Here is a 21231-nt window from a genome sequence, read left to right as displayed (position 1 = left end):
AGAACCTCAACAGACTTGCCTCAAAAGTTACCCTAAAACACTCACATTGGAAAAGCAATCCCTTATGAATGAGGCTCACTCAGGTACCTTATCGAAATTCGGCCATCCTGAAGGCCATTGAAAACACAGCTGACAGGTGCTGCAAACACAAATTAGGGAGATTGGGTCAGATGTGATTCTGCTATGGCAAGACTTATGCAAAACTGCAGGCAGGGTCACAATGGTGAGGACCATATCTACAAACATGAAGACACAGTCCAAGAACAGAAATCTGAGGTTGCCACCATGAAATAGTCTATGAAAACTCTCCTGGAGAGAGTAAAAGATGTGGAAGCTCGATCTTACTGAAAAAATGTGAGACTGGTAGGTTTTCCTGAGGGAGTGGAGGGGGTAAGACTGGAACACTTCCTGGCTGAATGGCTCTAAACATGGTTCCCTGCAGTTGAGATGTTCTCGAGCTTCATAGTGGGGCTGGCCTATTGAGCACTGATGCAGAAGCTCCTGTCTAGAGCCCTGTTTCATCCACTCTTCTCCAAGATACTGAATTACAAGGACCTGGGCATTATCCTACAGGTCGGCAAAACAGGGTCACATTGTCTTCAAAGCCATTAAAATCCTTCTTTCCCCCAATTACACCAAGGTGGTGTAGCAACAGAGGAAATGCTTCGAAGACATAAAAACAATAATGAAAGCCATGTCCCTGGACTATGGACTCCTCTACCTGGCAAATCATAAAGTGATATGGATGTGCAAATCTAATATTTTCACTATGCCCAGAGGCGACATGGGATGTTGTGCAGAAAGGTAGGTAATCAAGGGCATTCTACCAGTCGGACAAGATGAAACGATGGAGGTCAATGGCAACAGAAGTACAATGAGATCAGAGACAGATTCTTACTTGGCTGAGGAGAACGTACCTGTAGTGAGGGGCACTACCAGACCCAACCAGGGTCGACAATTGATACATAGGTGCAATGGAGATGGTGGCTGCGTGCAATGGGGGATTCCTCACTCTGATGAAGGGGCCACTGGCCTGGTTGCTTTGGTATCCAAGCTGGTACAATGACTTTGTCTAATGGCCAGATTGAGCGATCTGACCCTTGCTAGCAGAGATAATTGGCCTAACTGGTGGTGAGGAGATTGGCACTTGCAGGCTCATGGGCTGCCAAAGTGACAGCTGGTTTGATGGTGTAAACTTTCCATATTTGGAAAATAACTTCCTATGTGCACATTAAGTATGGGTTTAAACCCCTGGGCCCGCGAGAGAGGAATAGGGGCAGAGGAGAGGGTCCCTGTGGGGATAACATCATAATTGAGGAGGTGTAAGTAGAACCTCTGGGGTGGGGACCATAAGGTATGGAACCCAATACCCAGTCAATCATGTTGGAGTGCTGCTAGTGCTTCAAACAACAAATGCTTTTAGTTTTGGAAGTATAGTGTGGGGGGAAGGTAATGTTAGAAATAATTGTTGGTATTTCATCCTGCTACTACAACATACATGTGTACTCTAGTCAGGCCAGTAGCACACATACATCAACATGAGGGCCACCAATATAGAGAGGCCCGAACTTGGGCCCCTACGTATAGTGGAATGTGAATGGTCTATTAATCAAAATTGAAAGGTGTACTGTATTCAAGATGGCTTAGCGATATCAAGCTGACATTCTATTACTGCAGAAAACTCATTTAAAAGGTACAGCATGCCTATTCTGATATGTCATGGCTTCTCCACTGTATACTCCATGTGGGTTTCTCACAAGACCTCTCAATACTTCTTTAAAAGCTCTTCCACTTACACAGATCCACCTAATTAGGGATCTTCAGGCATTCTACATTGCTATTGCTGGAAGTTTAGCGGGGGCACCTACATTCCCCATATATAGGTATATGCTTCCCCTTAAGAGCTACATTTCTTGAATTGTCAGATCAGTTCATCACCTGACTGTCAATAAGGAGAATGATAATTGGGGGACCAACTGATTACTTGACCCACAGATTGACAGATCTGGACAAACACATACCCCCCTGGGTCCAACGGTGCTAGCCAAATTCTTGGCAGCCATGGCAGTGCCTGATGCCGGGTATCGCTAGCACAGGACCCACAGGGATTATATCTTTTTATCTGGCACCGCAAGACATTTTCAAGGCTGGATTCATTCATTATGCCAAATGCAGACTTAATAGAGACAGGTGCACATACTCACCCTGCCCTTTCTGACCACTCACCTGAGGATCTTGGACTGGGCACTAGATGCCACAGCCACAATTGGTGACTCGATCAATCAATCAATCAGTTTTTGTAAAGCATGGCTACTCACCCGTGAGGGTCTCAAGGTGCTGGGGGGGAGAGGACTCATCTGAAGAGCCTCGTCTTGAGGTTCTTCCAGAAGATGGTGAGCAATGGGCTTTGTCTGAGGTCAAGGGGCAGGTAGTTCCAGCTCTTTGCTGTGATGTAGGTGAAGGATCGTCCTCTGGCGCTGGTTTTTTAAATGTGAGTGATAGTGGCCAGAGCCAGTTGAGCGGGGAGAAGGGATCTGGCGGGTGTGGAAGGAGACACGGTGGTTCAGGTATGCCGGTCCGACGTTGTGTATGGCTTTGCACGTGTGGGTAAGTAGCTTGAAGGTGATTTGTTTTTCTATCAGGAGCCAAGGGAGGGTCCTCAGGTGCTGGGAGATATGTTCTTGGCATGGGAGGTTAAGGACAAGTCTGGAGGCGGCGTTCTGGATACCTTTGCAGCTTTTTGATGTTTCTCGTCACGGTGCCGGCGTACAGAGCGTTGCCGTAGTCAAGCTTTCTTGTGACTAAGGCGTGGGTGAAAGCTTTCCAGAGTTGGTGGAGGGTGTGCCAGCAGGAGGAGGCGACTGAGTTTACCTGTCAGATCATAGACAGGGTGGAGTTGAAGATGATGCCTAGGTTGCGGTCGTGCTCAGTCGGTGAAGGCAGGGTGCTGAGAGATGTGGGCCACCAGGAGTCGTCCCATGCTGAGGTGGCGTGTCCGAAGATGATGAGCTCTTGTCAGAGTTGAGCTTGAGGCAGCTTCCTCTCAACCAGGTGGCGACGGCTTCCATTCCCAAGTGGAAATTCCTTTTGGGCGTGTCCGGGCCTTTGGTGAGGTAAATAATGAGCTGTGTGTCATCTGCGTATGACACGATATTCATTCTGTGGCTTCTGACGATGGCTGCGAGTGGGGTTATGTATATGTTGAAAAGAGCTAGACTCAGAGAGGATCCTTGGGGAACTCCACAGTTGACTCCTGTGGGTTTAGATGAGTAGGGAGGGAGCCTGACCCTCTGAGTCCTTCTGGAGAGGAAGGAGTGGATCAATTTCAGGGTTGTTCTATGGATTCCTATGTCGTGGAGTCTGGTGCACAGTGTGCTGTGGGAGACTGTGTCAAAGGCCGCTGAGAGGTCGAGGAGTATGAGTGCAGTGGTGTGGCCGCAGGCTAGAAGTGATCGGATGTCATCCGTGGCTGCAAGGAGAGCTGTTTCCGGGCTGCGGTTGCTGCGGAACCCGGACTGGGAGCTGTCCAGAGACTTGTTGACCTTGATGACATTTCGTAGTTGTGTGTTGATGGCTTTCTCCAGTACTTTGGCCAGGTAGGGTAGCAGCGAGATGGGCCGGAAGTTCTTTGGTTCTGATGGGTTGGCCGAGGGCTTCTTCAGGAGGGGGCATACTTTGGCGTGTTTCCAGTCTTTGGGGAAGGTGCCAGTGCAGATGGAGCGGTTTATCATGTTGTGGAGCTCGGGGGCGATGGATGTGCTGGCTTTGATGTAGATGTGGTGCAGGAAATGGTCCGTGGGGGCTCCGGAGTGGGTGATGTTCATGATGCTTTCTGTTTCCTCTGTGGTGAGCGTGGACCAGCTGTGGATGGTTTGGGTGAGTTCTGCGGGGGTGGGTTGGTCGTAGGTTCTGGTGCAGGGTTGATTTTCTAGGATGAAGCTATCGTAGATACCTTGATCGTGCGGTGGAAGAAGGTGGCAAGTTTGTCGCAGAGGTCTTGCGACGGGGGGATGCTGGTGGCTTCGGAGGGGGATTTGTGAACTCATTGATGACTGAGAAAAGTTCCTTTGTGTTGTGTGTGGAGGAGTTGATGTGTTCCCGGAGTGCGTTCTTGCTTGCGTTCTTGATGTGTCGGCAGTGGATGGCGGTTGCGGCTCTTAGGGAGGCAAGATCTTCGTTGGTTTGGCTATTCCTCCATTTTTTCTCTAGGTGCCTGCAGGTGCTTTTAGATTATTGGAGTTCAGTGGTGAACCAGCTGGCTTTCTTTGGTATGCGCTTGGCCGATGTCAGACAGAGGAGGGCTAGAGTGTCAGTGCATTCAGTGATCCATGCATTGAGATTACGCACTGCGGTGTTGGTGTCATCAGAGGGAGCCGGGAGGGATCTGGTGAGAATTGTGGTGAGTTGCTAGTTAGTTAATTCGTTCCATTTCCTGTGGAGGGTGTTGCGGGTGTGGATGCGGCTACTGAGTGATGGTGAAGTGTAGGAAGCGGTGGTCGGTCCAGTCTGGGGAGTAGATGGTCTTGATGGTAATCCGATTGCTTAAGGTGAAGATGCTGTCCAGTGTGTGTCCTGCAATGTGTATGGGAGTGGTGATCAGCTGTCTGAGGCTGAGTGACTTAAAGCTTGGTGGATAAGTGATCCCAAATTCATAGATTACATCTGGGAGGAGGATAGCACATACTTTGCGCTCACCACCAGGTTTTACAGGTTTTTGTGGAACACTACTAATAGCTGTATTCTAATAGTACAAACTCAGGAATGACCTAACTGCAGGTGTTCCTGCAAGGCTGTCCAAGAAGGCGGCTATCACCATCCAAAAGGAGTCTCCTAGTGGATTAGATAGGTGAAGAGGAACTGACCACAGCTCTGAAAGACATCAGGGCCTGAATTGCAAAGGTAACTTACAGTTTTGAGTAAGTTTTTGTTATTGAGTACGTTTACTACTTTTTAGTATTCACAAACGCTGGGCTTGACTCATAAAGGTGACTTACACTTTTCAGTAATTTACACTTTTAAGTAAGTTTACTTCTTTTTGGCCATTCACAAAATCCAAGTGTAAATTTTCTCTTAAAGTGTAACTTACAGTTGGATTTTGCAAATATCTATTAACTAGTTAACTTATTCCAAAATGTAAATTGCTCATAACTGTAAGTTACTTTTGTGAATCAAACTGTTAAAACACCAGGACCACTGCCTAATTTGAGCCAGTGGTTTCCGGTGCTTGGCACCGGCACTTGATTGTCAACACTGGCTCTTATGACAGCCTGGCACAAGGTGGCACAGTTTGTCTTATTTTTGAGGAGCTCAGCAGCTGTTGTTTAATAATTAAATATACATTAAAATCACTAATTACTGCCACCCAAAGCTAAAATAATAGCTTGGCCGGCATGCATTAGTCATTTTAATGTATATTTAAAGTCTGCATTGTCACACTTGTATGAGTGCGATGGCTAGTAGTGATAGTACTGTCACTGGCAGTGCTAGTGGGGGCATTGGGCGAAGCAAGCTGCAGTGGCCTCCTGACAAGGGCCCTGGCACTTCTTTTTTTTTTCAAATTAAGCACAGACCTAGACCCAGTGGTTTCCTACTGGTCTTTTTTTAAACATCTTGCCTCAATCACTGTACCACCCATTGTGGTGATGTTGGCAGAGGTTATGGGTGCCAGAGCACTCTCCCTAACTTACGACTGGCAGATATGGTAGTGTTAAACAAATAAGGTTGACCACATATGTTATTCTCCACTAATCACTCACTTTCCCTGATCAATAATGAAGATAAAATCATTTTAAAGCTGCTGGCCACTCGCCGACTTTAGAAAAGGTTGAACCACCCATCACAACATCTGGGGTCTGCACAACACCCTCTCCTCGTCGAACCATCGAGCAGCCTTCTGGCTGTGCTGCTGGGGGACCTCAAGAAGGCGTTCAGCTCGTTAGACTGGGGGCTACACCTTTGAACTGTTGTGGAAGCTCAACTTTGGGTCCAGACTTCAAGGTTATATTTGCCTTTTCTGCACAGATTTTGTTACACGCCTCCATATAGACAAAGACGTGTTGGGGACCTTCCCAGTCAAATAAGGTAATAGGAGTATTAGACAGTGGTGCCCCCTGTCCCTGCTGCTCTTCACTATTGTGAGTCAGCCTGTAGCAGAATGGGTCTGAACTGACACTCCCCTGCTGGGATTTGAATGGGCAGACAGAGGGGGAGACATTTCTGTTTGTATGCGGATAACTTGCTGTTGTTCCCTCAGAGGGAAGAAGAGTCCGGACTCGATCCTTACAAGTACTTTAAACATTCAGGAAATCTACAGGTCTTTGCCCAAACCTGGCAAAAACACTGCTATACCCAGTAAACCGTAGGTACCAGACCGCCAGTGGGCGGCAACTGCGTGTAGGCGCATTGTAGCACAACCTAGCTCCCTACACTCGCCGCTTACACCTTCTACACAGCAGGGGTAATACATCACATTTACAGCACCCCACAACCACTGCAATCAACATACGGCGAGGGAGGCTGATATATGTGAATGATGGATTGGGATAGGCTTTGACTATCTCGTGGAACTGATGCTATCTTTTGCTAGATACAACTGGGAAGCGCATATTCATCTTGCCACGGTGTAAGGGCCATTAATCATTACGCCTGAGACGACCTTACAAGTCTGTAACATCCACAGCACACAATAGCTTGAAAAGGGAAGCTGTAGTTGCCATGGACCAAAGTTCAGGGCTGGGCACAGACTTGTGGGCGAGAGTCCAGCGTCCTTGGACAGAAGGGATCTCCCCATGAATGTACGAAACTTCGCAGTGCCAGAAACTATCCAATTATAATTGGAAGTGACAAGCTTCTTTAGACTAGAGTACCCTTTGTCTACTGAATAATTATTTGGTTGTCAGCTTCACACTCGGAGCTTCCAGAGATATCAGAGACATCCTCACAAGGCTCCACCTTGAAGGGTAAAGGAACAGTCAATGGGCACCAAAGTACAGAAGAGATTTAATGAAGGCAGGGCGACTAGTTCTGGTGGTGTCCTAGACTACTGCTGCCCAGAGGGAAGCAGGAGATCCGGTGACATCACTTCCAAGATCTGCTGAGGAAAAGGGACACATACACCTCCGCCTAAGGTAATGGATAAAAAGCAGGAACTATTGACCAGCAGGACCACTGACGGCAGCAATCTCTGTCAGTAGACTCGGTCAGGGCTAAAACCTTGTACCTTCTGAACTTCTTACTATGTGTCAGCAAAAACTTCACTTCATGTTTGGTTGAATCTGAAAGCGTTGACTGAAAAGATGAAGTCTTTGTAACACAGAGTTAACTGGCCAGGGGAAACTCCCAGTAATCTATATTCCCTTACACACTGGTTTCTATTATCAATCACATGAGAGAGGTCTAACAAAAAAAGCAGGTGCCTTTCTGGAGCACAAGAACCAGATTGCCTTCATGAGTAAAAAGAAAATCAAACAGGTTTTTGGTTGAGTAAGCTAATTCATTACTCCAAATTTCGAGTACCAAAACGCAACATATCTCAACATTAGAGAGAGACACATAATTGGGCAATGCTACAATGAGCAAAAAAATGTCTGAATCACATTTTCAATACTTGATATTGGCAGGGTGATAATATTAGGTTAGAGTTTTGGATGTCATCAATGCTTTCTTGTAGTGCCACCCGTAATTCAGGCTCTCTGACTTTCAGCTCCTGCCTTTATAGAACTCAACAGCAGAGGAGGAGGAGTTTTGCCTGAATGGAACTGAGGTGTAAGATACTCTCAGGAGAACAGTGGCTTGACCCCTAGGAACAACATCTCAGAGTCAGCAGAGCTGTGGGACACGTGATACTCAGAAACCCTAGGGCGGGCAAATACTCATTCTCTTTGGGCAATAAAATGGTGTTACCACTTTTGGAAGGAGAGGTAAGCTTGAGTAAAAGGTTCAGTGACTGACATCAGGCTCAAAGAGCCAAACCTTACCACACTCTGCAATGGGATCTCTGGAGCACCTGAACGTTTTGTCTCCACTGCAACTTCAGTTCCTGTTTATAGATCGCCCAGTGACTGAACTTTCCAGACTGGACATGTATGAAACGATTTGCATTCTCAGCTCCAGATGGTTATGCAATCTGGTTCTATCACCATTTGGGGTTTGTTAACAGTCATTGTGTTTGGCATGTGAGGATGATCCTCCACGTCGGATAGCTCTTCCCTAAGGTGACTTGTTTCCTCATTAGCTAATAAGAAGCTTGGTGCAAAGAAGCTTGAAGCAGTTCCAGGTTTCTGACCACAGCATGAGTTTGTCACTTGGATATCCTTCTGCAAAATTTGTTTATTATCAAGCAATTTTCTGCCCGCACCTAGGTAGAATATAGCACGCTAGTTGCACATAGGGGCTATCCAGAATCTAACATTACTTACTTGAAATCCTGGTTCAATCTTTACTAAATTTATAATCACGGAGTATGTCAAGAGTGTGTGATCCCAGAACATTTAAAAAACATTAAGAAATTGAGCAGATAAGTATTATTCTCATTCAAGAGAAATTTTAATGGTTTAAGGTGGGTAAGGTGCTTTACTATTTCGGACTACAGCGCTGGACCAGTTAAGTGAGTTTATTTTTATTAGATAAGCAGAAAAAGTATTTCCATTCCTGACGCTGCATCGATTCTGCTGACGTCAGGGAGAAGGGTAGGTTATTTATAAATTCCATGAAGATAACCGTGATCAAAACTAGGATAGCGAACCTGCATTTTGCTCATACATTATAGGATTTTTGTTGATATCCATCAACATAAACAAATAATTGCAAGCTTAACCCAATAGATGAGATGAATGCACCAGTAGGAGAGAAAAACAGTTTGGATAAATGACTAAATAAATGTTGTAGAGTCTTGACTTAGCAGTGTATGAAATCTAGTGTCCGAACAAAAGCACCAGTGACAACCAAAAGTATGGAATCGCCTCGAGGGAACTGTTCTAAAAATGTAGGAAGCATTTCTCATAATAGCAACAGTAGCTGCATTCTATTTAACTTAATGAGCAATACACCTACACAGTAAGGGTCTCTTGGTTTCCTGGTAGCTATTGGAGCTATCCACCTAGCAATACATTTGTCGCAGGTGGCTCAAAGTTTATGCATAAATCTTCATCAAATTGCTCCTTTGTTCTCATATCTTTGGCTTTGACCAGATAGTATGTAAGTGTGCTTTTAAAATCGTGAAAGGTAAAGAGATCAGTTGGCAAGTATGAGGGGTTTTGGAATAGAACTTCCGCAGAGAAATCAACTGATTTATATGAATGTCTGAGAACAATTTGAAAGGTGAATAGAATATGATGCCAGGATCCCGAGAGCATTGCGCCTACAGGTCGCTCCCCTTATTGGCTGATGCAATAGCCCATAGAAAAGGTACCTTTCATGGCTATTGCACGAGGGTAGATGTGTTGGTTTTGCCAAAAGTAGGGCAACTAACCTAGATGGGACAATATTAAGCTCTGAAGGAACATGTAATTCTCATTGTAGAAACACTTTGGGCCACATGTACAAATATCAGGTTTTGTGATTTGCAAATTGCGAGTCTTAGCGACTCGCAAAACCTGATGTACAACAGTGTCAGTGACACGGTTTGCTATTTCCAGTGGGGTCGCAAATGATCCGCAAATGATCTACCTCATAAATATTCATGAGGTAGGTTGCAATTTGCGACCCCAGTGGGAATGGCCACACTCATAGGGATGGTGGCCTGCTGTGGACAGCAGACCACCATGTGTGTGACTGCTTTTAAATAAAGCAGAGTTTTTTTTTTTAAATGCAGCCCGTTTTCCCTAAACTATATTGATGGTCCCCAGTCCACACATGTTGATGTGATGGGCTGAATTTCAGTCTGACTACCTCTTTTGACCTGTTATGAGGTTCTTGTGATCACATCATCCCCCCATCATCAATGCATCCGTTGCTATCGGATGAAATGGAGCAGGATTCTAAAACATGGTCTTTTGCTGGAGCCACCAGGCAAGAGCCTATTATCCCACTGCAGGCAAGTGGATTCATCTTTCTAGTTCCACAATTTATGGAAACACAGGTAACACAAGTATTGCTTAAGTGGTCTCATGTGCAGTTGCATATGAATTACAATGAAGATACCAGTACCACTAAACCAGAATGAGGACATTCTTCTGAAGTAGGATAAGCATGTTTGAATGACAAGGCACTTCTGATGCAAGAGTTACTATATGCTGAATGATATATTTTTGCTTGTCCTATGTATAGGTTGGTTCCCAAGCCATCCTATACATTACATCACAGAGTTGCTTATTTTGGGTGGGCTACAGTCACTGTATATCTCTGCTCAAGACCACCATGTGAGGCACGTAAAGGTTGGCAAAGCTGGCCTCGTCATAAACCTTTCACTAATGGCTATCCATCACAGGGCTGATGATTAATGTAAATTGGAAGGCCCACCCTAAGTAGGTTGGTCCTTTTGAAGTGCATTTTTCCTGGTAATCCAGAAGAGGAATCTGTACAAATGGTCCTAATCTTCTAGAAGAGAGAACAGGGTGTCAGGGACATTTAAAAATAAAATAAAGACTCACTTAGAGGGGTATGTTTATGAACATATGGAAAAGCTGATCTCGGTCAAAAAAGCATGGCCCTCGCTCAGCATCCTTCTGTGTGTTGGTCACACCAGCAGATGCACAGAAGTCAGTAGGGTCCCAGGACACAGGGATAGATCTCATAATATGGTGAGGGCTAAATTATCCCCTTTCTTTGTATTCCACCTTTTTGGGGGTTTTGAGCTTGGCCTGAATATGTAGATGTCCTGTGTTCATTCATTTTCCTTTCCATCCTTGATAGAAGTATATGCATTGAGTGGCTTGAGACAGAATTTTTAATGATGGACTACAATCTTCCAAAGGAAGGATATACTGACCAGTAGGTAATTACGGGGCATGCAGGGCTTTCTGGACTTGGGGCACTCATAAAAGTGCAGAACAAGATCTATCCTATCCCAAAGATGACGAAGTTACTTACACCTTACATGGTAGAAACTCTATTTCACCAGTGATTCCTCACCTTAGAATATTCCCTGGGTCTGGACTGGAAAATTTCGACAAGTACCTCTGTGCGCTGGTAGGTAGCATCAATTGTCTCCATATTGGCGTTGTCTGTGCTGGATGTGACATGAGCGTTGCCTGTATAGGAGCTAACTCAGCATGCTGACATGTTTCTTTCGTGACATTTCTGCACCAGAAACACAGAGCCACACAGAATCAAAGAACCTGTGTGCATATACTAAGGACCTTAATAGAAAGAATCCATTTGCAGAAGTGGGGAGAATGGGAGGGTCTGTAAGGATTCTGCAGCTAGATGCAGTCTCTACCAGATAAGGCATTACCAAAAGTAAGTTGGCAGAGTCATAGAGACTTCTAACAGCAGATTCCTTACCTTAGAATTAGATACCCAAGCGATACCTCCCTGGAGGTGGATCTGCAAATAGATTAAATGAAGAAGTCCTGTTAGACCGAATGGGTGATAGACCGGACTGTCCAGGCAGTAGTGTTTGATAAACATATGTAGAGATGTCCATGTAGCAGCCTGGCAGATGTCCAGGACAGGAACCCCGCAGCCTAACGTAGAGGTTATATTCTTGGCTCTGGTGGAAAGACCCTTCAGGGGGTTGCTTCTTAACCAATGAGTGGCAGATCTTAATGCAGAGCACAATTCATCTTGAGATTGTCTATTTCTGCACAGCTTTTCCCTTCTTAGCTCCGAAGAGCAACAAAGAGTTCATCATCCACCCCTATTTGTTTGGTGCGATCAATGTAGAATGACAATGCTCTTTTCAGGTCCAGGGGAGTAGAGAAGGTCAACACTATGATGTACTGGCCGATGTGGAAAGGCCTCATCACCTTTGGTTGGAAGGAGGCACGTGTACGGAGAGCCAGTTTACCTGAGAATTAATTGGAGAATGGAGGGTACGCAGAAAGTGCCTGAAATTTAATAACTCTCCTGGACAAAGTAATGGCCATTAAGAAGACTGTTTTGATTGTGAAGAGCCGTATAAGGCAACTCTGCATGGGCTTAAAGGGTGAGCACATCAAAAACTTCAGAACAAAGTTTATGTCCCACTGGGGCATAATGAAGGGTTTCGGTTGAAACAAATGTGGACTCCATTTAAGAAACGGGTCACAACTGGTAACTTTACCAGGGAGGTTAGATAACTGTGCCCAGAGCAAAGCCTTGCTGGGCTAAAGACAGAACAAACAGCGAGACCTCAGAAAAAGGTGCAGAGAGGGTATCAACATATTTGTCAGTACACCCAGCCACAAACTAGTCTCAACGGAAGGCATATCAGGTTTTAGTTGAGAGACGTCTAACTGCCGGAAGGGGATTACATACATCGGAAGGGAGGCCCAAGGCTGTTAGCTGCTGCAGCTCAATCTCCATGCTTGAAGGCAGAGTGTGTGCAGGTTTAGGTGTAGAATTCGGTCCTATTCCTGTGACAGAAGATTCTCCCAAAGGGGCAGCCTGACTGGAGGATCAATGCTTATGCTCATGAGTTTAAGATACCATACTCTCCGTGCTTCATCTGGAGCCACAAGGATGATTTAGGCCTGGTAGTCAGCCTTTTTGTGGATGGTGACATGGACGACGGGGTGCCTGTGAATGGGAGAGTGTAACCCCACTGGGCAATTTGAAGCAATCATTTGTCCAAAGGTATGACCTGCCATTGGGGCAGGTGGTACCTGATACTGCCAACAACTGATTACCATGATGGTGAGAGGGCAAATTAAAGGGGTTTTGAGGCTGTGGCTGCTGGGGAAGACTGAGAAGAATGCAGTCCCTGGGACCTACATGGCTTGTGGGAACTGTGTCTGGGTCCATGAAAGGATTATGAAGCATGTTGGTCATGGTGGCTGAGCAGAAAAGGACGTGGCTGGTAGCCCCTGCATAGCCACAGAAGAGGCGAAAGGCATAGTGGGTCTGTGCAGGGCCATGGAGACTCCTAATGATCGCACAGTGGCCCTGCTGTCCTCAAAGCACTTGAGTGCCGACTCAGCATTGTCACCCAAAAGGTGGGTGCCATCAAAGGGCATGTCCATAAGGAAGTCCTGGACATCCCCCGAAAAAAACAGCGGACCTCAACCAGGCGTGGCAATAGAGCACCACTGATGATGCAATTGCTCTGCCAAGTGCTTAGGTCATATCCAGTCTGCAGCACATGGTGAACTTTGCTGCGTCCCTTTGATCAGCAATAGCCTGGCTCAGGATGGCTCGGGCCTCCCCCGAGAGCATGGACTGCACATATGCACCGGAATCCCAAACTGTGTGGGTATACCGGCAAAAGAGGCATGAAGTGCTCACCGGACGCATTTTAAAGCTGGCAGGAGAGAACATCCTCTTGCCGAAGGTGCCCAGCCTCTTGAATTCCCTATCCAGAGGAGTGTTAGGGAACGCGCCAGGGTTGATTTTGGATGTGGAGGCCTTGTCAACCAGGTTCTCCGGGGTGGGGTGGTGGTTGAAGAAACCTGGGCCCCTAGGAACAGGGCAGGGGCAGCAGGTAATCGTCCTGTGCACAGGGCATCCGTGAGGGCTCCATTAAAAGGGAGGAGAGGCTCTGCAAGGGAAAATCCTATCTCCACGTTTATCTACACTGCTTCTGAGGGCAGGATAAGGTCCAGGACCTCAGCCGCTCTCCTCACCAACATGCAAATGAAGACACTTCGTCCATAGCCACACAAGGAGGGGAGACTAGGCCAGTGTCTGGGGAGGTGTCCAAACCATTGGTCACCCTGCAACTCCTCATGCAGTTATCATCGGGCTTTTCCATGAGGTAAGGATAACCAAAAGACTCCTTAGATCATCCCCAATCATAGTCCCCACAGGGCCTATGAGAAAAAGTAGGCCCTGGCTCTAACTTGAAAGATTGTGTTCAGCCCAGAGCTGGAGTCGACGTCAGGTAAGGCTGATCTTGCTCCGTATCAGAGTCAGGTATAATGATGGACACTGCACCATTGGAATTGGGCTGTGGGAAAAGGTCGTGCCTTTGGAGCTGGAGTCAATCTGGATCTGGGAATGGACCCAAAGGACCCAACATGTACCAAGGGCGAACCCCCCTGGTGGGAATCTACTGGTAGCACCTGCTGAACTCATGGGGCCTGAAGGTGACTCAGAGGGGTCAGCCTGCCCAAATATGCGGTGCATGGCTGCTCCAGGATATTCTGGGAAGAGCAGAGTGGACCGAGACTCAGGGTCTGCGGTTGATGCATGGGCGTGGGGCCTAGATCTGTGGAGTTATTCCTACGCTGCATCCGAAGACTTGGATTGGGACCGGTGAAGTGGAAGAGTGCTTTGATCTCTTCGATTTTTGTTTTGCACTTACTTGACGACTTAGAGCGCGATGTTGACCCCTGGAAATGGCTCTGCGAACTGGCCCAGGACCTTCTATGTGACCGGGGCTTGGAGCATCGCGGAGTTGATTGGCGTCGGGTGACCAACAGCTTTAGAGAGCACTCCCAAACCACCTTGGGATTGATGGGGCAACAGTCGGGGCAGGCCTGGCTCCTTGCATCAGAGGCAAACCAGGTGACGATCTATCACAACCATCTGCCTGTGACAGGGACCACTGTGTTAAAATCCTAAAAATCTTTAGGGGGAATCACTAATTGGACACTAGGACCAATAGCGCAAAGAAGGTAGACAAAAGGTTATAAAAATAGTCCAGATCGAGGCCACCTAAGGGCACGGAGAGGTACTGCTCAAAAATGTCCAGATCCAGTCTGATGCCTGGGGAATATTCTAAGGTAAGTAATTTGTGGCTATAAGTCTGTATCAGATGGAAAGATTACTCACCTGTAATGCTAGTTCTTTGTCATCAGGATTCTCTGCATATACCTAAAACAGTAGAATATCGAAACACACATTATTTAAAAAATTTTTTACATAAAGGAATATGTCTTTAAGACGCACATTTTCTTGTTTTTTCAAACATCCCATTAACCAAATTAATCGAAAAATACATATACAGAATGGCACTGTATTAAGTCCTGTAGTATAACAGAAACTAAAGGAAAAATATAGCCACTACTAAGTTATGGTCTAAAAGTGCCAAATTGCACTACAGCATTAAAACTGCAGCACCTGCCAGCATTCACACCATGTAATGTAGGGTCGGTGAGGCTTTTCATTTTCAGGAATGACAGTGGAAGATAATGCTTAAGCAAAAGATTGTGCAGTGTAGCTTGTACAACTTGGAACATGGGCGTCATTTAGGGGTCGTCTGGCTTTCTCCTTGCGACCCCTGACACTGCTTTTGGGACCCCTGGCCTTAGGTGGCAAAATCAGTGCAAGAAACTCTGGAGGTAGCTCGACCATATGAACGTAATTGGGACTTCATTTTCCTTGTTTTCAGTCATTTTTCTTATTACAGCAATGGTGAATAATATTATATTATTCACTATTAGTGTAATAAAAATGGAGTGCAATTAGCTGGAATATGGCTCTCCCGGTCAGCTGAGGTAAGCAAAAAATGTTTTTAAATATATTGTGTGTGCATGCTAGCAGGACTGTGTTCATGTGAGAGATGGCGCACGCATGTGCGAATGTGTGTATGTATGTATAAACATGTCTGTTAGGTAAAGGTCAAATGAAGTGTGATGTCGCTTCAGCTATCCGTATTTTGGTGAATTCACGTTCATGACTGGGAAGTTGAAATCAATATAATAATGCTTACCAAATATATGTACTGATCTCAAGGTCGCTGATCTGCAGAAAACCAGAAAACAGAAAACAGGCACATTCCTCATTAAAGTAGCAGTACTGACTTTCTTTGGAGTGGAATGTGCTCTGGCTTTGCCTGGTAATGAAATGTTAGCTTTCTGATAACCACGCAAGACCACCCATCCGGGTATGGTTTGGTCAGAGGGTGCTAGGGCAATGTGAACATGTCAATAAATATTGGATAGCCACTTGAAGTGTCTGATGATCTTAGTGTTATCTAGATATTACCGTAAGGCCTCTTTTTGTCTAATGTATGCAGCACTCTTTTTGCTGTAGAATGGTCAAGAAAGACAGCTGAAAGTGAGACAGACTGATTAATGTGGAACACAGAAATGGCTTTGGGGAGAAGGGAAGGGTGAACCTTCATGAAGGTTTTGTTGTGATGACAAACCAAGTAAGAAACTTTCCAACAGAGAGCTTCAGCTCACTCACCTTTCTAATACATGCAATTGCTACAGGGAAAGCTACCTGCTGTGAAAGGTGTTGAGGATTTCATTTGTGTAATGGTTCAAACCGAGGTCCCATCAATTTGTAAAAGAAAATCTTCAGGTTCTAAGATGTGGAGGGTCTCCTAACTAAGGGAAATCCTTTGTCAGGCCTTTCAGGAAACCTTAGTCATTAGGATAGTGAAAGAGAAGTCTGGGAATGACTCTCCCTATAAGTAGTGATGGCAGCCTAATGCACTTTTACAGAAGAGAACTGAAGTCCAGAGTTTGCCAAATAAAGAAGAGAAGATAGTCCTGTCTCTTCCTGATCTGCTCTGATGTCCATCTGTTTTTTAGACACCATGCACTGAACATCTTCCACTTGAAAGCACATGTAGATTGTGTGGAAGGTTGTTTTGCTTCTCTTTGATTGAATGGACATGTTGAGTTGATCATACTGGAGTTTCTCAGGAGCCATCTGGTCAAGTCAGCATGTACCAGAAGGTATGCAGTTTTTTTGCTTGATATTGTGGAGAGCAGATCTTGCTTGCACTGACATCTTTTGAAGCAATAGCTGAGACAAGCCCCAATACCACCACTGCCTTGATGGGCCCGGGGCAATGAAAATCATTGCCATTTCATGTTGCATCATTTAGGTAAACACTGTGGGATTCAAAAGAACTGGAGGAAAAGCATAGGCACATGTCCTCAAACACCCTATTAAAAGAACAGTCCCCTTTGATCTGCAAATCTAGATGGTACAGCGTGGCAGCTGGCATTTATCGTGTGATGAGTAGGTCCACCTGAGATTTACCCAGGTGAAAAAATATCTTGATGCATTCTGCCGTTCAGTTTCTATTCATCCTCTTCTAAGAGGTATCTGCTGAGCTATCCTGCTTGCCAGTTCTGAAGACCTGGAAGATGGACAGCTGCCTAGAAATGTTTCTTTTTAGAGCTTTATAGTGCCAGATTACCTTAGATTATCTTGATAGAACTCTCAATCTTGACACCGCTTCTATTTCAATTAGTGCATTGTTGTTGAAATGTCCCTGTGAAAGAAACATCGGAGGAAGAAAAGATTTTAGGGACAGATGTACTGCTCTCAATTGCAGAATTGCACCATATTTATATGTGATACAGTTTTTAATTGGTGACCTTTTGGCCTTTGTTTAGAGCTGTTCCTTGTGAGCTCCCAACCCTTCACTGGGGTATCTATCACAAGTGCTAGAGGTTTCTCGAAAAGGACTCCTTCAAACATGTTCGTTCTCTTGGGCCCATATTTATACTCGGTTTGTGCTGAATTAGCATAATTTTTCTTTTTATGGTAATTCAGTGCAAACCTAACTCCATATTTATACTTCGGCACTAGACACGTCTAGCGCCAAAGTTATGGAGTTAACGTCATTTTCTGGACGTGAACACCTTCCTTGTGTCAATGAGATGCAAAGTAAGTGTTCCTGTCCAGAAAAGGACGATATGGCCTTTGCGCCATATTCATCCCCCCGTGCTAAAATCCAGCATGAGGGGATGAGGGCCTTAAAAAATTATGCTATGCTTGCTTAGCACCATTATTTAATACCTGGGTATGGGCAGGCGTAAGGGGACCTGTAGGCATATTTCCATGGTCAGAGACCATGGAAATTGCCCACAGGTGTGTTTCCCTGGCCCCAGGGACACCCCCACCTACCCCCACCCACACCAGGAGGACACCTAAGGATGGGGGACCCATCCCAGGTAAGTCCCGGTAAGTATATATATTTTTTTATCCTACCCTGCTTGGGGGCCCTGACTTGGGCCCCCCTGCACGGCGCTGGCCCCAATGGTCATGCCCAGGGGACGTTTGTCCCCTGGGCATGGCCATTGGGGTGGTGGGCATAACACCTGTCTTTACTAAAACAGGAGCCATGTCCATGGGGATTGCACACCAGAAAATGGAACTACACTGCTTAGAGGCAATTTTTCTGCCTCTGAACAGTGTAGCGCCATAACCCGCACACAAGCCCCGGTTTCCTCTATGCCTCCCCTGGCCTGTTAGCATCCTTCCAAAGGACGCTGATAGGGCATTAACACCGGCTAGCGCCATTCCAGTTTTACGTGAAAAAGTATACATCTGTCCCTTGGTACCTCTATGAGGATGAATGAGTGACTGTACTGGACAGTTTTTCTTCACTTTTCAGTTTTCCATCTTCTGGCCCCACTGATGATCTAGGCTCTTCTGTAATGGGCGCAAGTGCACCTTGTAATGGAAACCAGAATAATGCATTAGGACATGCTACCCAGAATTGCCGGACAGTTGGATATGTGTCTACTTCACAGAGAGAGAATCTTCATAGCTATAGACAGCATTCTGACCTCGGCAGGAGAGAGTTTTGCCAAAATTGCGTCTATTTTGGCTTTCAGATACTGTAATTTCTGCATTGGATGAAGAATTTTGCTAAATTGATCAGTACATTGAAGGTACTCTTTGGGGGTCATTCTGACCCTGGCGGTCATGGACCGCCAGGGCCAACGACCGCGGGAGCACCGCCAACAGGCTGGCGGTGCTCCCATGGGCATTCTGACCGCGGCGGTACAGCCGCGGTCAGATACGGGAAACCGGCGGAAAACTCAGAATTACTGCGGCGGTCTTTTGACCGCGCAGCGGTATTCTGACGGCGGGACTTTGGCGGGCGGCCTCCGCCGCCCGCCAAAGTCAGAATGACCCCCTTTATGTCTTGCTGAGGTTTAAAAGCAGAAATGGTTTCCAAAACCAGTTGTCCAAGTATGGGTACACAAACACACTTTTCTTTAGAGGGCTGCTGCAGCTATGTGCATGCACTTGAACAAATACCCTGCCATCTCTAAACAGAGTGTGAACTTCGGGATGGAATGTGAACCCAGGATACAAACATTGTGCCTTGCCTTCCAGCACTTGTATTTTCCAGACGCAGAATACCGATCCGCGACAGCTAGTCACGCACTTGTCCAAAAAGTCTTCCAGAAATGAATGGAATTCTAGAAAACTACTCTTGACCCAGAGCTTGCTGGCAATTTTGTTAAATAAATTATGTTATTTGGCCACGGTGCTGATGAAAAGGACATGGCACTGCCCTAGATGACGCATGCTACCCCTGACTTTTGCAGGTGGCTGAGACCTTAATGTGTATTGAGATCGATGAACGCTGAGATACTTTTGGGAACTATGTGGCACCTAAAATGGATGATTTGGAGAGCACACGCAAGGAGGAGCCCTAAAGGGGATAACTCGATCAAGTCTTTTTGACTGAAATCACGTGTGTCCATGTTCTTGGGTCACTGGGAGCGAGAAAATCATTGCGCTGGGTTGGCGGTCAGGAAGACCAATGTGCTTATTTTGTCTGACCTGTGTAAGGATCAACTAGCAAAGCTGCTGTCACGTGATATGGAACATACCTGTGTATCTAATGTTGAGACCATTGTTTACTATTGTTTGTATGCAGCTTTGAATAAATCTGCAAAAAAATCAAATTCCCAACTCTGTTAAAGCACAAATACATAATACAGCACGCTCTTACAACCTCCTTTATTTTTCCATTCTATAAATCCATATCAACCTCCGACACACGTTATGCCGTGTGTTGTCTTGCTCATAATCGCAACTATTAAAATCAGAACATAAAATGGGACAAAAAGAAGAAGGAGCACCCTTTCTGGGCTAAATAACAACCGCAATTCATTGTAACAGTTATCACCGAGGGAATTCGGACTCACCTGCTAATCAGCCTAGAGATCAAAGGAGTAAAATGGCCACTGTACACACTAAAAGGTTTTTTATGTGGCGCTTCTCCAGATTTCAAACATGGTCACGTTTTACTTTGAGACATGTCTTAGTCTACCTTCCGATCACAACATTTTATGCAAGGCTGAAACAGACACCCAAAGTCCAAACAATCAGGTGGAGGGGCCCAGTGTTAAAACTTTCCTAACAAGCTTCAACTGTCGCGTTTTCAAAGCTTGTTTCATAAAGTCTCATAAATGGGGAGGTAGGTTGAAGCACGTGAATCAATGAAAGTTGCCAATGATCAAGAACAGACGTTACAGGTAAGTAACTTTTTCTTCTTCAACGTTGAATCTTTCATAGATTCTCCTGCTTGAATTCTGATTACCAAAGCGGGGTATTACATACAAAAAAGATGGAAATAAGGTTTACCTTAATGGATAAAGTTGCATGGCACTGCCTATCTCGCCGTTTTCTCTGCTTTCGACTTGCCAGGCAGATAGTAATGCTTGGCAAAAGTGTGGGCTGAAGATCAAGCCGCCGCCTTGCATGCCCAGTGGCCACCTCAGCAAAGAGTGGTGCCTCTTGTAGAATGCACCTGTACACTGTGTCCCACAGGATGCCCAGCTTTGGCCTGGCAGAAAGAGATAAATGACATAATCTAACGTGGTATGCCCTGTTTGGACAGAGGGCATCCTTTGTTAGATTTTCAATATAAAACAAATAATCGGTCCTTCTTGCAAAAGTCCTTGGGTGGATTGATTGGAAACTTTAGACACCTCTTTAAATCTAAAGAATTAAGAGATCTTTTACTAGCTGTTGAAAAAAGTTGTTGAGTGAATCTTTTAAATTTGGTGAAATGCAGTTGATACCGTGGGCATATATCTTGAATTCGTAGACAGCATGGTTTTGTTCTTATTGGATTTCTTGCAAGAAGGTTTAATGGAAAACAGGTTTAATGGAAAACACCTGTATTTCGCCGATATATCTTGCCTTGTTATGGTCAGTAAAAAGACAGTCTTCCATGAAAACATTTGCATAGCTGCTTTATAAATAAGCTCAAAGGGTTCCTTGGTAAGTGTTCTTGGTACTGTGGTTAGTGTTTTTTGTCAGAGGTGAAAAAGTGTAGAATACACCTCTGAATAATTCTATAACTACCCTGGTCAACAGCAAGGAGGGTGCAGCGAGTCCTTAGAATATGACAGCTAGATGTACTCTGATTGAGGAATACTGCAACCTCAGGGGGATTCTACCAAGTGAAGGAGGATGCACTGAAAGAGGATCAATATATTA

The sequence above is a fragment of the Pleurodeles waltl genome, chromosome 4_2 (assembly GCF_031143425.1).
Source record: "Pleurodeles waltl isolate 20211129_DDA chromosome 4_2, aPleWal1.hap1.20221129, whole genome shotgun sequence".
Taxonomy (NCBI): domain Eukaryota; kingdom Metazoa; phylum Chordata; class Amphibia; order Caudata; family Salamandridae; genus Pleurodeles; species Pleurodeles waltl.
Note: the sequence above shows the minus strand (reverse complement) of the source record.